At 52.8% G+C, this 16,607-nt stretch overlaps 1 protein-coding gene across 1 annotated transcript in view; it reads right to left on the reverse strand.

Moving 5' to 3' along the window:
- Nucleotides 1–16,607, reverse strand: part of SOGA1 (suppressor of glucose, autophagy associated 1) — an 84,790-nt gene that overhangs the window by 66,427 nt on the left and 1,756 nt on the right. The gene's annotated exons all lie outside the window — the stretch shown is intronic.

The raw sequence follows: 16,607 nt of genomic DNA on the forward strand, positions 1-16,607 counted from the left end.
GCACAGGCTTCCCAGCTCCTTCACAGACAACTCAGTGGTTCTGAAGAGCCTCTCCCAGCTCCCAGACCCCCTAACTGTGTAGAAATGGGAAGGGAGAGGCCCAGCTCCACTGGACTCAGTAGGCCTTGTGGCTATAGAACAAAGTTGTAGACATGGTGAAACCTTGTCTCTACTAAAAATACAAAAATTAGCCAGGTGGGGTGGCTCACGCCTGTAATCCCAGCTGTTTGGGAGGCTGAGGCAAAAGAATTGCTTGAACCTGGGAGGCAGAGGTTGCAGTAAGCCGAGATCACGCCATTGCACTCCGGCCTGGGCAACAGAGCGAGACTGTGTCTCAAAAAAAAAAAAATCCCCTCAACACCACCGGGGAAACCCCAAGCCTCATCCTGTGCCAGACAACAAAAGGGCACAGTGCCTGGTAGTGCCCACCTCAGAGCCTTGGGACCCCTGACCCTCAGCCCCACCACGGCCTGGCCACCTCCTTCAAGTTGACCTCTTCACCTTAAAGGCTACTCTTGAAGCTAACCCAGATTTTTTAGCTGGACTGGAAACGGGGAATAGGAGCATGGGGGAGGATGGGAGACCAGGGCACCCACACTGCTGCCAGGATAGGCAGTGCTTCCCTTTCTAGAGAATGCTTTTTTGCTCTGATGACACAGTTAATAGCTGTTTTTGGAGAAATCTGAAGAAGGTAGATGGCTTTCTATCTCTTCTACCAGTTTTCACCAGCTTCTGCATCAGGTCCAGCCCCTGGTCTCCTCCCTACTCCTGCCTTACCCCAGCCCTCCAGCATCCAAATAGGCTGTGACTTTAAAAATGGCTACCACTGGTTGGGCGCAGCAGCTCATGCCTGTAATCCCAGCAATTTGGGAGGCCGAGGTGGATGGATTACCTGAGTTCAGGAGTTCGAGACTAGCCTGACCAACATGGTGAAACTCCATCTCTACAAAAAAACACAAAAAAACTAGCCAGGCGTGGTGGTGGGTGCCTGTAATCCCAGCTACTCGGGAGACTGAGGCAGGAGAATCGCTTGAACCCCAGAGGCAGAGGTTGCAGTGAGCTGAGATCGCACCACTACACTTGAGCATGGGCAACAAACACAGACTGTTTCAACAAACGAAACATGGCTACCACCTATTAGGAGGCTCACTAATTACCAGGTCCTAGCACAGGCAGTACGTGCATTATCGGTTGACAGTTTAATCCTCTTACCAACCCTGTGAGGTAGGTGCTGAAAATGTTCCTATTTTGCAGATGAGAAGACGAGGCTCAGAAGCTTCGCAGAGCTGCTTGAGCAAGGGACCTGTGGTGCTGGATTCCATACCAGCCACGTGGCCCTGGGTCAGTGCGTCATAACTGTGCTCTTCCAGATTGTTCAGCTATTCCCTCTGATAGAACGGCCTTTGCCAGGCTGACTCCCGACTATCTCATCCTTCCAGAACATTTCTTCCCCACAATCTGATTCAAACCCTACACTCTGAAATCTATGGTCCGTTGTACTGGTAGTTTTAGGTTGTATCTGTTTTCAAGTCAGTCTTCCCCAAGAGCTAGGGAGAAGGGCTGGGGCTGGTTTGTGTCTAGTCCCCAGCATCACCCAGGGCAGGCCGTGGTACAGGCAGGTACTGTCACTGTCTATGTGTAGATGTATGAATTAAAGAATGAGTATGGGGCCAGGCGTGGTGGCTCACGCCTGTAATTGCAACACTTTGGGGGGCCAAAGAGGGAGGATCCCTTGAGCTCAGGAGTTCAAGACCAGCCTGAACAACATAGCGAGACCCTATCTCTACAAAAAAATTTAAAAATTAGCCAGGCATGGTGGTGCGCACCTGTAGCCTCAGATACTCAGGAGGCTGCAACAGGAGGATCACTTGAGTTTGGGAGGTTGAGGCTGCAATAAGTAAGGATTGCGCCACTATACTCCAGCCTGAGTGACACAGAGAGAGTCTGACCCAACAAAAAGAAAAAATGAATATAGCTTCTGTCCTGCCCAGTCCACAACTCCAGGCCAGCTGCAAAGAGTTAGGAAGACAGAAGTTCAAGACCAGCCTTGGCAATGCAGTGAGTCTCCGTCTCTACAAAAAAATAAAAAATTTAAAAAATTTAGCTGGGCATGTGCCCGTAGTCCCCAGGACTCAGGAGGCTGAGGCAGGAGGATCACTGGAGCCCAGGAGTTCCAGGCTGCTGTGAGCCATGACTGCACCACTGCACTCCAGGCTGGGTGACAGAGTGAGACCCCTGTCTCTAAATAAAAGAGGGAGAGCCTAGGCAGATCAGAACTAGTCTCAGATCTCTATGCCACCCAAGGAGGGTAGGCAGGGTCTGTCTGCACAGGGAACCTCCTGCTCACCCACCCACTCCCTGCCCACAAAGTCCATCTCTGTCCACCCCCTGCCAAACCATGAGCTCAGCCTGCAGGAAGCAGCGTCTCAGAGGCAAACGTGCTCCCCTCGATGGACTGATTCCCAAGAATCCTGGGAGAATTGTCCAGGAAGAGCCTCTTGGTCCCGGCTGGGCCAGACGGCCAAACATGAGCTCACACTACTGCTAATAATAGCAAGATCTTGCACAGCAGCAGAGGGCTTCACAGTTTACAAAGACATTCCATCTGAATCATCTCACAGATCCTCACTGAAACCCCCCCAGTAAGGAGAGACAGGAACCATCATCCATGTTCTACAGATGAAGAACTTCAGAGATGCACAGGGAAGGTGGGTCATGCCCAAGCACATGCAAATGGGCAAGGGAAGGGGGTGAGACCTCCAATCAGGACTCAAACTCCAACCACTGACTTCAAGATCTTTCTTTGGAACCAGAACTCAGGGAGTCCACGAACTTGGAAAATCACATCTTTCTTTTGACTGACCTCTAAGTAAAATGTAGCATTTCCTTCTATTCTGGGCCTATAAACAAACCATCATTATATGAGTAATACCTGTGACTTTGCCACCAAAAAAAAAATCACAGATATTTTCATATCATATAACAATTGCTGCAAAAATGTCAAAATATTATTTACATTCATCAGTAGTTTGAAATTATGCTAGTTAGATCTGTCATCAGAATTTATGAGTTAATAAGCACACATATTACTATGTTGTAATTTAAAAATACTTTTATAACTGTATCTCAATAGAGTTGGTTTCCTTTTTTTTTTTGAGACGGAGTTTTGCTCTTGTTGCCCAGGCTGGGGTCCAGTGGCACGATCTCAGCTCACCACGACCGCTGCCTCTGGGGTTCAAGCGATTCTCCTACCTCAGCCTCCTAAGTAGCTGGGATTACAGACATGTGCCACCAAGCTCAGCTAATTTTTGTATTTTTAGTAGAGACGGGGTTTCGCCATGTTAGCCAGTCTGGTCTCGAACTCCTGACCTCAGGTGATCCACCCGCCTCAGCCTCCCAAAGTGCTGGGATTACAGGCATGAGCCATCGCACCCAGCCAAAATAAGATATAACTTTAAATGTTTAAAATGAAATATAGGCAGGAGAAGCAGAGCTCCGCTTTCAAATCACACTTTTTACTTATTTATTTTATTTTTTGAGACGGGGTCTCACTGTGTCACCCAGGCTGGAGCACAGTGACTTGATCACAGCTCACTGCAGCCTTGACCTCTTGGGCTAAAGTCATCCTCACACTTCAGCCTCCTGAGTAGCTGGGACTATAGGCACACACCACCATGCCTGGTTGAATTTTGTATTTTCTGTAGAGAGGGGTCTTGCTTTATTGCCCAGGCTGGTAAATCACATATAAGTGTTCTAAGAAAGATTATTTTCTATGAGAAACCCACACAGATATAAAATGATTTCACCTTTGTACACTGAGGACAGCAGGGGGAAGTTTAGATTTGGGGCCACTGGAACCTTCGCACGTGGCTCCAGATGCATGGCTATGATGGAATTGGCCTGCAGCAGCTGGGGAGCTATGGGGCTGGAGATGAAAGTGACTGAACACCTGGACCCTCTGCAGAAACACAGCAAAGTGGCAGCGTGTGGTCTGAACCCAGCAGCAGCTCCCAGCTGGGAGGACGGGAAGAGAACCAAGGGGACATGAGATTCCTGAAGGCAGGAGCAGGTTGCCTCTTGCCAGCCACCAAGGAAGAGACTTCCAGAGCGGAAGTCCCTCAGCTACCTCCCACCCAAGAGTCAGCCCCTAGTGTCCCTCGGGAACTCTGATATGACCTCTACAGACACATTCTAGAAACCCCAGATATGCCAAGGCTGGCTCAGGAGTGGGAAGCTGCAATCTGAGCCCACCTAGCTCCCATGGGACTCTGTACTGCCTGGGCCTCCTACTCCACACCTGTTTCCCACCTCAAAAGCCACCTCCAGCAGAGCGCGGTGGCTCACACCTGTAATCCCAGCACTTTGGGATGCCAAGACGGGCAGATTACTTGAGGTCAGGACTTCGAGACCAGCCTGGCCAACATGGTGAAACCCTGTCTCTACAAAAATACAAAAAATTAGCCAGGGGTGGTGGTGCACGCCTGTAATCCCAGCTGCGCAGGAGGCTGAGGCAGGAGAATCGCTTGAACCCAGGAGGTGGAGGTTGCAGTGAGCCGAGATGGCACCACTATACTCCAGCCAGGACAACAGAATGAGACTGTGTCTGACAAAAAAAGAAAAAGAAAAAAGCCACCTCCACCAAGAAGACTCCCTGACTGCCCCAGGGCAGAGCCCTTTTGTTTGAACAATTACTGAGTATCTATGGTGGGCCAGACCCATCACCAAATTATTAGATTTAATCCTTATGATGGGCACTCTGCTCCGAACTAATTTGTACAGTGAGTAATTTTTTCTAAAACCACGTTTAAAATGTGGTTAAAACTGTTTAAGGCCGGGCGCGGTGGCTCAAGCCTGTAATCCCAGCACTTTGGGAGGCCGAGACGGGTGGATCACGAGGTCAGGAGATTGAGACCATCCTAGCTAACACGGTAAAACCCCGTCTCTACTAAAAAATACAAAAAACTAGCCGGGCAAGGTGGCGGGTGCCTGTAATCCCAGCCACTTGGGAGGCTGAGGCAGGAGAATGGTGTGAACCCGGGAGGCGGAGCTTGCAGTGAGCTGAGATCCGGCCACTGCACTCCAGCCTGGGCAACAGAGCAATACTCCGTCTCAAAAAAAAAAAAAAAAACTATTTAAAATTCTCCAATGATCACCAAAACCTGGGAACCACCCAAATGTCCCTCAGCTGGTGAATGATAAACTGTGGTACGTCCACGCAATAGAATACTACTCAGCCATGAAAAGGAAAGAACTGCTGACACCTGCAACATGGAGGAAGCTCACATGCAGGAAGCTTAGGGAAGGAAGCCAGACTGAGTATGCTATACACTATATGAGTCTATTTTTGACACTCTGGAAAAGACAAGGCTATAGAGACAGAAAACAGTCCCAGTGGTTGTCAGGGTCTGAAACTGAAAGAGGAACTGACCTCACAGGGCGAAATTTGGGGTGTGAAGGAACTGTTCTATATCTTGGTTGTGGTGGTGGCTACAGAACTGGATGCATTTGCCAAAATTCATTTTATTGTATATATTTGTACAACTGTATATATTGTATATATATGCCCAGTACACCTGACCTAAAATCCCAAAAAGCAAAAAGCAAAGCAAAACAAAACCTCCAGTGACTTTTCATCACACACAAAAGAAAACCCAAATCCCATCATAGGGCATACAGGCGCTGTCTGGCCTGAGTCCTGTTCACTTCTCCATCTTCATCTCCCTCGACTCCTCCTCTCACTGGCAACACAGCAGCCACTTGGGTCTTAGGCAACCAGCAACTGCCTCACCTGTCCCACCCCAAAGCCTTTGGCCTTGCAGTTTCCTCTGCCTGGATTTCCCTGCCCCCCATCTCTGCACTGCTGGCTTGCCTTCTGCCTCAAGTCTCCACTGAACTGCCACCTCCTCTGAGAAGCCTTCCATGCTCCTCCAGTCCCATTACGTCCATCTTAACCCCTTTGTCTTTCTTGGCATATATCACAGGTTTATTTGTGATATTCATCGTTTTATTTGTCTGTTTGCCTGCAGAATGTCAGTCTCTACCACTAGGATGTGATGTCAGGAGGACAGAGCCCAGCACAGTGCCTGGGACACAAAGAACAGCTCAATAAAGAGGTGCTGAATGAATACACAGGCCCTCAGAGGGGAGGAGAATCCCCCTGTTCTACTCCCCTACAGAAAACCACTTCTAGTCCGCGTTCCTGTGTCTGAATCTAATTCCTTGATTCTGTGAAGCTAACGCCCACGGGTGCTTTGGACCCCAGTGGTAGGGCTCAAATCCCAGCCCAGCAACACCCAGGCCACAGCCCTGCCAGATTCCAAACCTTACCCAAATGTACCACCTCCTCCCCAGGTTCCAGGCGCCCAACAAGCCCTCTGATGGGCAGACCAACCCAAAAGAATGACAGAGCTAAGCTGAGAGGCCCAGAACCCTCACTCTGCACGGCAGCAACCACACTACAGAGGAACAGGAGCCTCCGCCTGGCCCGCCTGCTCCCACATTGCCCTGGCCACCATGGTCCCTCCCTCAGGCCGAGGCCTGGGCTGCCTCCCATCTGCCACCCTGGCTCTGGGCCACTCGTCTCCTGCCCGGGCCCAGGCCACTCACCCCAGCCCCGGAAGGGCTGCTTTGCGGAGTGGGCCGGCAGTAGCCACAGGGGCGGCATGCCAGCCCCACCCAAGAGGCCAGGGCAGCCATCTGCCATCCCTTCTGCCAGTCCCCCAGGAGTCTGTCAAGGCTCCAGATGAGATCATCGCACTTGGACCCCAAAAAAGGGTATGCAAAAACTCCGCAGAGCTCCACTTCTCAGCTCAAATGCAAACACTCTGGGCACAGCAGCAGGGGAGGAAACCCAAGGACTCCATCCCTTCATACCCAGGGACACAGAGGCCTCAAGAAGGACAGGGGACAATGCCACAGTCCCTGGAGGGGATAGCACTGAGTGGGCGGGGGGGCTCTGGGCACCTGTCTCCCACTCCAGAGCTCAATCTAGCTTAGCATCCTTGGAAAGAAGCTGGGGTCCAGTTTTGGGGGAGTTGCATCAAAGGTCCTGATGAGGCCGGGCGCGGTGGCTCACACCTGTAATCCCAGCACTTTGGGAGACTGAGGTGGGTGGATCACTTGAGGTCAGGAGTTCAAGACCAGACTGGCCAACACGGTGAAACCCCATCTCTACTAAAAATGCAAAACTTAGCCGGGCATGGCAGCACATGCCTGTAATCCCAGCTACTTGGGAGGCTGAGACAGGAGAATCACTTGAACCCAGGAGACAGAGGTTGCAGTGAGCCGAGATCACACCACTGCACTCCAGCCTGGGTGACAGAGTGACACTTCGTCTCCGGGAAAAAAAAAAGGTCCCAGGGAAAGAAGGCCAGTACACCCAGCGTGGAATTGCTGTGCCACACAATTTCCCCACTCCAGCCGACACGGAGACTGCTTGGCCCTGGCGACCCACTGCATCCTGCTCCTCTGGTTAGGAATAATGAGGGAAGACTGGGGCCTGGACCCACCTCTCCAATGCCAAGAAATAAGAGGAGATGCTCCCTGTGCACTTCCCCTCCCCGCCAGGCAGTGCATATGCTCTCACTGCAGTCCAAGCAATCCCCGACGGGAGAGGAACCTCAGAGAGGTCAAGTGTGTTGCCCAAGGCCACATACAGTTAAGTGGCACAGCCAGGATTCAGGTCCAGCTGGAGCTCCTATAAGCTGGACCAGACAGTCTTATAATGAACAATGGTGACGGTAACAATAGCTAACATTGACAAGTGTTTAATGTGTTCCAGACACCGGACTGAGACAGAAAGGCCATTATCTCTTGCTCAGTGATGAACCTTAGAGGCAGGCGCTATGATTATCTTATCCCCACTTCACAGGTGAGCAAACGGAGGCCCAGGAAGATGAGGTCTATGCAGCCAATCAGGAGTGAGCCTCCCAGATCCGTCTGGTACAGCTCTGCATAGGAGACTACAGATGCTCTATCAGGGAGGGGTGTGTGTGTATGTGGTGGTGGTTGTTGGTAAGGAGATGCCCAGAGACCACTGCCCACCAAGGCCACATCTGGCTTGTCATTGTTGTCACTGTCCCATTCAAGGCCTTACCTGACAGAGCAGGGAGATATCCACAGGCCCTGTGGCCTCTGGGCGTTCATGTCAGGAAGCGCCTGACAGTTTCCTCCCATCCTTTCCATGTGAACAGGAAGGAAGGCAGCATTTGGACCTGGATGTGTTTAAAACATCCCCCAAACACCCTCTGGGTTGCAGCGAAATCTCTAACTCAGAGCAGGGGTCTGAGGTCTTTAGGGATAGAAGGCAAAACTCCAAAGATAGTGGCCTAAGGCCACACAGCCTGAAGCTCCAGAACACGCCAGCACTTTACACCCCTGACATTCCCCCTGCCTGGCATCCTGGAGAGAAGCACAAGACCCCAGTCTTGCCTCTTGCCACTTACAGGCTGCATGACCTCTAACTAGCCCCCTAACCTCTCTGGGCCTCAGTTTCTCCCTTTGTAAAAGGGAGGAGCTAAGTACCCTGGAAGGTCCCTGCCCTCATGCAGGGCAAGGTGGGGCGGTGGTGGCATGAAACCTGTCATGACCCCATTAATAATCTAATCACCATCATGGTAAATGCCCCAAAGGAAGCTCCAGGGAACTCCAAGGTGTCTGACGCAGGAGGCTGGCCTGCGGAGTTGCTGCTGGGGCTGAGTGCTCTAAGGTGGAGGAAGAAACTAAGGGAAAGAGCCAGGAACTGCAAGCACAAAGGCCAGGTGGGAAGAGCACGGGACAGAGGCTGGGGTGTGTCCAGCACCCGTAGAGCTTGGGCTGGGCAGGGGTGGGCGAGGCTGCGGGAGGCAGGACCACACAGGCTGCTCCACCATGAGGCAGGGTCAGGGAGAGGCTGGAAGGGGAGAGGCTGGTGCAACTGCCTCAAGCCCAGAAGATCCAAAGCAGGCCTGGGCCCCAACCAGAGTAAAGATGTTCAGCTGACCCAGCCTAGCTAGGGAACTCCCGGCTTTTTTCCATAGAGGCTGAGCTTTTCCTTGTGGCTCAGGCAATGAGAGATGATTCACCTCCATTTGAGAATGAGGGGCCCCCAAAGGTGTCCTTCCATTAGCAAATGTGTATCACCAGTTACTAAGCCGGTGGCACTAGCCTGGGTCATTCAGGGAAGAGTGACACAATGTCGTGGGGGAGGGTAAGGGGGAGACACAGACAGGGAGATATGTTTAGGGGTACCCAAAATGCCGTGCAGCTCTGTGCATACCACTCAGACTGATGCCCTAAGCCAACACCCACGGGGGGACACCCAGAGCCAAGCACAGCCCCTGCTGACAAGGACCCAGCTTAACCTGGGGTCACCGGGATCACACCAGGGCCAGATAGAACAGGCAAGCGCTTGGCTGTTGGGTCCTTCCGAGGAGCCAGACCTCCCTAATGGGACCCGTACATGCACTCTTTCTCTTATGGAACCCTCATGGCAACATGCGCGGCAAGGACATCTACAGATGAGGAGACTAAGGCTCAGAAAGGGAAAGCTCAGAAAGGAAAAGGCAGAGCTGGGATTCGAGCCCAGTCAGCTTGGCTCCAGATCACAGTGCTCTCTCCCAACCACCCTGGACCTCAGAGAAAGAAGGGCTGGCCTGCTGCTCCCACTCGCTCCGAGCCCCTGCTGCGCCCCACTGCCGCAAAGCAGGCAGATGCAGTGCTGACTGAGGCCTCCAGTGATGCCAGGGTCAGCCTGGCATGGAGCACCCCAGCTCCAAGTTCCTTCCGGCACCAAGGGGAGTGAACGTGACCATGGATGAGGTCATGCATGTGGGGACTAGGGGAATGACCTCAGTGAAAAACTTGGCTGCTGGGCAGGCCCTTGCCTTGAACTTAGCTGCGCCCTTCCCCTGGGGGACTCTCTCTGTCCCGGAGGCTATGCAGGACATGGGGCGTCCTCTCCTCCTCTGTGCCACGATGGTGCTAGGTGCACAGGACACCTGAGCTCTCAACCTCCCAAGCGCCCCACTAGAAAGGACCACATCCCATTTTACAGGGGAAACACAGAGGCTTGATGGGGGCCTCATGCGGGGACAGCACGCACAGGGAGAAGGTGACACACTGGAGTTTGGCTCCAGACTTGACTCCAGAGGTGGAGTTTGCCCCTGAGACCACACAGCCTTGCTCTCCTCCCTCCCCAGGCCTCTCTGGCAGGGCAGGCCTCAGGCCCAGGGCTGCAGACACAAAAGGAGGTGGCTGCAGGTTTGCTGCAACAAGACCCCTCCCAGCAAGGTGCTCACACGGCTTCGTCCTGGCATTCAGTGCCCATCCCAAGCCGGCCCAACTCCCCTTCCCAGACTCTCCTCAACCCTGCCAGCTCCCACCACTCCCTCTAGCGTTTCTGTTTCAAGCCTGTAGTCCACCTCCAGGCCCTGCCAACTGCCTTTCACTTAATTGCACACATATTTATTGAGCTCCTACAACGTGGCAGGCACTGTTCTAAGAGCTGGGCACAGAGACAGCCACTTGAGGCTAACTCCCCAGCTCCAAGGACACCTCCTCCTCCAGGAAGCCTGCCAAGCCCCTTCTCTGAGCTCCCATACCTCCTCTAGCCACCTCTACCCTGGAATCCATCATTCCCCAGCCAGAACTGGGCACCCTTTACAGATGGGAGTGGCATGGCCCTCTGCAGCCCCCAGCAAGGGAACAGGAGGAGAAGGGGGAGATAGGGCCAGCAGGAAATTCCAAGGAGATTAGAAGGGAGTTGCCCCCGGGCAGTGTTTCTTCTGTGGGCAGCCTGACAATCAGTCCACTTCACTCAGCCCCACGGGCCCTGGGCATCAGGGACCTGGGGGACCTCAGTGCAGCTTCTTCTGACTTCAAGACCTACCAGCCCCCATCCACCCACCACCCAGGATCCCAGGACCCCTAGCTCCAGAAGGTTACAAAGTCAAGCCCCTGGCCACACTCCTCAGCGTTCCCAGCAGCCTTGTGGAAGAAAGCCTACAGAGCCACTAAAAACAGTTTCGTTTGTACACATTAGCTCCAGGGAGACACAGACCAGGATTTCCTGTTTCTGTGTGTGGATGAAATGTCACAGCCCGTGTGTGTGTGTGTGTGTGTGTGTGTGTGGTGTGTGTGTGTGTGTGTGTCTAGGTTCCCTGGTTTGAGAGCCTCTGGCTCCTGTTGGCAAATGCTACATGCCTAATGTTTGCATGCCAGACTGTGCCGTGTCCCTGCTGATGTGCATGTGACTGTGTGTGCTGTGTGTAAATGTCTGCGTGGGAGTCCCCTTGGTGGGTGTCTGTAAGCCTCGGGTAAGTGTGCAAGTCTCTGCTGTTCTCTTTGTGGAAGAGGCAGGGGCGGTACCTGGGTGGTGAGCTTGTGCCTGGGCCAGCCTGGCAAGCGTAGATGTGTCGCCTTTCGTGGATGCTAGCGTGTGTGTATAATGTCTGCGTGGGTTTGTATCCCCGCCTTCATGTGTACTTCTGATGAGTCTGAGTGTGTCTGCAGGATGTCAGTCTCTGGGGCATATCCGGGTGTGTCTGGGGGTGTAAGATGTGTATATGAGGATGTGTTTCTGACCTGGGGGTTGCAACAGGGTCTCAGCCTGTGTGTCTGTGTGGTGACGCGTGGGTGTGATGGAACGGGAGTTGTGTAGCTGCTTGGGTGTGTGCACTTCTCTGAGTGAGCATCCCCTCTAATATGTCTGAAAGTGTGCTTCTGAAAGCATCCAACACCAGCGAGTCACTGGATGGGTCTGTGAGACATGTGCCAGTGGCTGTGTGTCTCTGAGCTTGAGCTGTGAATACATTTATGTGCGTTTGTATGTACAAGAGAGAGTGTGCCCAGGGACAAAGGCTCAGCCCCTGGGAGGCTGAGGCTGGGCCTCAGGATAGGGAGCAGCCAAGAGTTTTGCTGACTGTGGTAACCTCCTCTCCTCCACCCAGTGACAGACTGGAGTCCTCCCCTGTAGCTCCTAGGAGCCAAGAAGAGAAGAGCTACATGCAGAAGCCTACTTCATGGTCACTGGGTCCAGACACCCAGCACAGGGCCTGGTACCCCGGACTCACTGGGGAAATACGTGTTGAATGAATGAATGAATGCCTGGAGAAACAGACAAGGGAACGGCAATGACTGGGAAGGACACTAACATTCACTGTGCACTCTATCTGCATCCTCACACTGAAAAGGGTCCTCACGGCCCTGGGTGGGCAAGCTTGTCCCCCATATTACAGAAGAAGGAACAATCTCACACACGTGCACACATAAACGTCCTCCACTAACCCCCCCACCCCCAGGCTCCGGGCCCCCAGCATGCCTCAGCCTGGAGCCTGGCCCATGGCAGGATTCCTCTCACCAACCTGTGTCCCAGCCTAGACACGCTAGTTAGCAACCAAAAGCTCACTGCTCTGGTCACACTGCAGAAAGAACAGGCCCAGAGTTAGACCAACCTGGGTTGGAATCCTGGCTATGTAACTTAGAGCCTCCATTTACTGATCTGTAAAATGGCAAGCGAGGATGGATTAGGTGCTTCCTCCAGGCCCTTCTGAGCTGACACCTAGACTGGCTGCACTTCAAACACTCACATCTAGAATCACCAAGGAGGGAGCCCACACACCCGGCAGGGAAGGTGATCACACCTTCCCATCCTCCCTGGGGCAGCTACTGATGTATCAACATTCTAAAACTAAGGAAATCCACCCTCCTGCATTCTCCCAGTTCCTCCAAGAATGCAGACACAGACCTCCTGTCTGCCCATTGACTATGAATAACAATTCCTCAGGCGACTTGGGATTTCACTGCTAGCAAAATGTTTTCCTGTCTATTCATACTTCCCTGATTCCTGATGACAATCATATGAGATTGTCCAGGCAGGTTCCATCACCTTTACTTATTTTTTGTTTTAAGACAGTTTCACTCTGTTTCCCAGGCTACAGTGCAGTGGTGCAATCTCGGCTCACTGCAACCTCCGCCTCCCAGGGTCAAGTGATTCTCCTGCCTCAGCCTCCTGAGTAACTGGGATTACAGGCACGTGCCACCACGCCTGGGTAATTTTTGTATTTTTAGTAGAGATGGGGTTTCGCCATGTTGGCCAGCCTGGTTTTGAACTCCTAACTTCAGATGATCCGCCCGCCTCGGCCTCCCAAAGTGCTGGCATTACAGGCATGAGTCACCGCGCCAGGCTCCATCACCTTTATTATACAGACGAGAAAAAAAGCAGCTCAGAGAAGCCAGGTAACTTGCCCATGGCCACACAGTAAATGGGAGAGTCAGCTTTCAAAATCAGGTCTTCAGGCTCCAACTCTCAGATTCCTCCATCCACACCCAGTGGGTTCCTACATGTCCTGGTCACATGGTACGTGCTTAATGGTTAGTGGTGATAAAAGGCTGGAAGACCTCAGATCACCGGGTCTTTGAAGGTCACAGATGACGTGTCTGCTCTGCAGTTAAAGCTGCATCTTAGCATCCTGGAACCTCCGTAGTTAATAACCTTCAGACTTCCTTGGCTAGAATGGACCCAAGGTCAGGCAGCTCAGCTGCAGCCACCACATCAATCTCCCTCTGAACCCTCCTCAAGCAATCATTCCACAATCATTCCTCTGTCTCTATCCAAGCATGAAAGGTCATCCGGCCTCTTTCTGAATAATTAAAGTGACAGTGAGCTCACTACCTTCTCTGTAGAAGCTCCTTCTATCTTCTCACTGGGAGAGAGCTGCCCGATTTATCCTTTCCTCACTTGGGCCCCAGAGCAGGCCACACCAGACTGGAGATCACCCAAGAGTCCTTCCCAGTTGACAGTTCCCAGTGACCCCTACAAGGGGAGGTAAGCCTGAACAGGGCCATCCACCAGACGTGGTGGGACCTCCTTCAACTCTGCTCCTGCAGGCGACATTCTGGGGATTTGGAGTCCTTTCCCTTGTCCTCAGTTTCCGCATCTTAGAGGCAAAGTAGTCCAGAAAGGCAGGAAACACATCAAGAGTCTAACACGCCTATAATCCCAGAACTTTGGGAGGCCAAGACGGGCGGATCACGAGGTCAGGAGATCGAGACCATCCTGGCTAACACGGTGAAACCCCGTCTCTACTGAAAAATACAAAAAACTAGCCGGGCGATGTGGCGGGCGCCTGTAGTCCCAGCTACTCAGGAGGCTGAGGCAGGAGAATGGCGTAAATCCGGGAGGCGGAGCTTGCGGTGAGCAGAGATCAGGCCACTGCACTCCAGCCTGGGCAACAGAGACTCTGCCTCAAAAAAAAACAACAAACAAACAAACAAAACAAGTCTAACACATGCTGCCGGGCGCGGTGGCTCACGCCTGTAATCCTAGCACTTTGGGAGGCTGAGACGGGTGGATCACCTGAGGTCTGGAGTTCAAGACCAGCCTGACCAACATGGAGAAACCGCATCTCTACTAAAAATACAAAATTAGCCAGGCGTGGTGGCATGTGCCTGTAATCCCAGCTACTCCGGAGGCTGAGGCAGGAGAAAGGCTTAAACCCAGGAGGCAGAGGTTGCTGTGACCCGAGAGCACGCCACTGCACTCTAGCCTGGGCAACAAGAGTGAAATTCCGTCTCAAAAAAAAAAAAAAGAGTCTAACACACGCTTACTCCAAGCCCTGGCAGCCTAGATTCCCGGCTCTGGGACGCGGAGCAAGTCTCTTCCCCACTCTGGCCACAGTTTTCCCATCTGTGGAATAAACAAAACAACACCTCCAGTAATAACCCCTCTATGGTCCATGTTCAGTCTCTGGATTTTGACCCCGCCTCTGTGAGGCTGGCGGCTGGGATAAACAGATATCCAGACAAGTTAAGGGGCTAACCCAAATGTATACACAGCGAGAAGTGGCATGGGCTGGCCTTGCTCTCCTCTCTCACCCACACTCCTTCCCCTCTCTGGCCTCAGCGCTGTTCTTGAACTCAACAAGCTCTTTCCAATTTCCCTTAGCCTGAAATCTTCTTATCCCAGCCCCCACCTTTGTGTGCTCCTGGTAAACTGTCCCCTTCACCCTCATTATGATCTGTGTTGTGATTTCTTGTATGACTATTGTTTAATTCCGGTCTCCCCCAAAGCTCTACGAAAACAGACATCTCACCCTCTCTTGTCCATGGCTGTATCCCAGATCTGTGCTAGCACACAGCAGGTTCTAAATAAACAGCTGGCGAATGAACCAATGAGGGGCCGGGAGAAAGAGCCCAGCTTGCCGTAGGCGATGAAGAGGATCTATTCTGCCCTCACAGAACCCACAAGAGAACAGGCTTGGGTGCACATGGAAACGTGTCCCATGCCACTGACAAGAGCAGTGATCGGAGGCTTACTACATACCAGGTGCTCTAATGGCGTTTGCAGGCATCAGCTCATTTAACTCTTGAGATTGGAAAGCGTGTTACTGTCACATTTTTACAAATGAGAAAGCTAAGGTCCAGGGCCGTTAAGTAACTTGCCAAAGATCAGGCAGTCAGGAAGCGACAGACCCCAGACCCAACAGCAGCATGAAGCCTGAGCCACTGAATGAACAGTGGAAATTACAGCTCCATGCTGGCCCAGACGTGGGATGTCCCCAGCTGGGCCCTGGCCCCTGTGAGATCCCGGGCTCAACCCCCAGCCTCCTGAGACTGTTTTCCCCTTTAAACAGTCATGGGTGCCTCAAACAGACTTTGGGTCGGAGCCTGATGACTTCCTGGGATGGAGAGGAGCCCATGGGGATGGGTGCCTAGGAGCCCTGAAGCAAAGCTCTGCAACCCATCCCCCCTTCACCAGAGTGAGTAGCAGGAACTGGGAGGCAGGGGTGGGAAGCTCAGAGTTTCAGTTAAGGCCAATTCAGGCAGCACTCACTGGAAGCAGCTCAGAGCACCAAGAGGGCAGGAGCAAAAGACCCTTGTCCTGGCTGGTCGCCTCCCTCTTCCTCCTCACCGTCCACTTGCCCTCTCCTTACCACCAGCTTCTGAAGACTCTAGGAGCCGACTGAACTCCCAGTTGCCAACACCGAACCGGGTCCTTGGGAAGACATCCTCCCATTTAACAGATGAGGAGACTGAGGCCTGGCTTGGGGAAAGGTGTCTCTTGATTCAGACAGACCTTGTCCTTCCATACTACAAGCATTTACAGAACTCAAGCTGGAGAGCAGATCCCAGGGAAAATGGGGAGACAGAGACACAGTTGAGCAAGACACCAACACTCTAACGTGGGAGAAGCCCATTTGGCCAGAATAGCCACAAGGAAAAGTTAAAAGCTAAGTGCTGCAGGGCAGACATAAATCAGCTGCATGCTGTGAGCTCCACGGCCAGGGGCACTCTGGGTGTTGTGCCAGGCCATTCACTGTCAAGAGTCGGCAACATTTCAGCCTCCTCCAAAACCGTGCCCAGCTAGCGGCAGGAGAGCTCAGGAAGCTTCTAGCCTCCCAGGGAGAGGTCAACACGTGCAAACTGGGCTGTCCCTAAAGTTGCCACAGCACCAGGAAGCGTGCAGATGGAGCCTGGCCGGCACCCAGTAGGTGCTCACATCCACTGAAAAAGCAAAGGCAAAGCCTGCTGTCCGTGGGAAGCCCTGGGGTCCCCACATGGCCACAGGGAAGGCCCCTTCCAGGTGGGCAGCTGCCCTCCTCTCACTGGGAACATGGAAAGGCACTGGC

The sequence above is a fragment of the Trachypithecus francoisi genome, unplaced genomic scaffold, assembly GCF_009764315.1.
Source record: "Trachypithecus francoisi isolate TF-2019V2 unplaced genomic scaffold, Tfra_2.0 Lachesis_group21, whole genome shotgun sequence".
Taxonomy (NCBI): Eukaryota; Metazoa; Chordata; class Mammalia; order Primates; family Cercopithecidae; genus Trachypithecus; species Trachypithecus francoisi.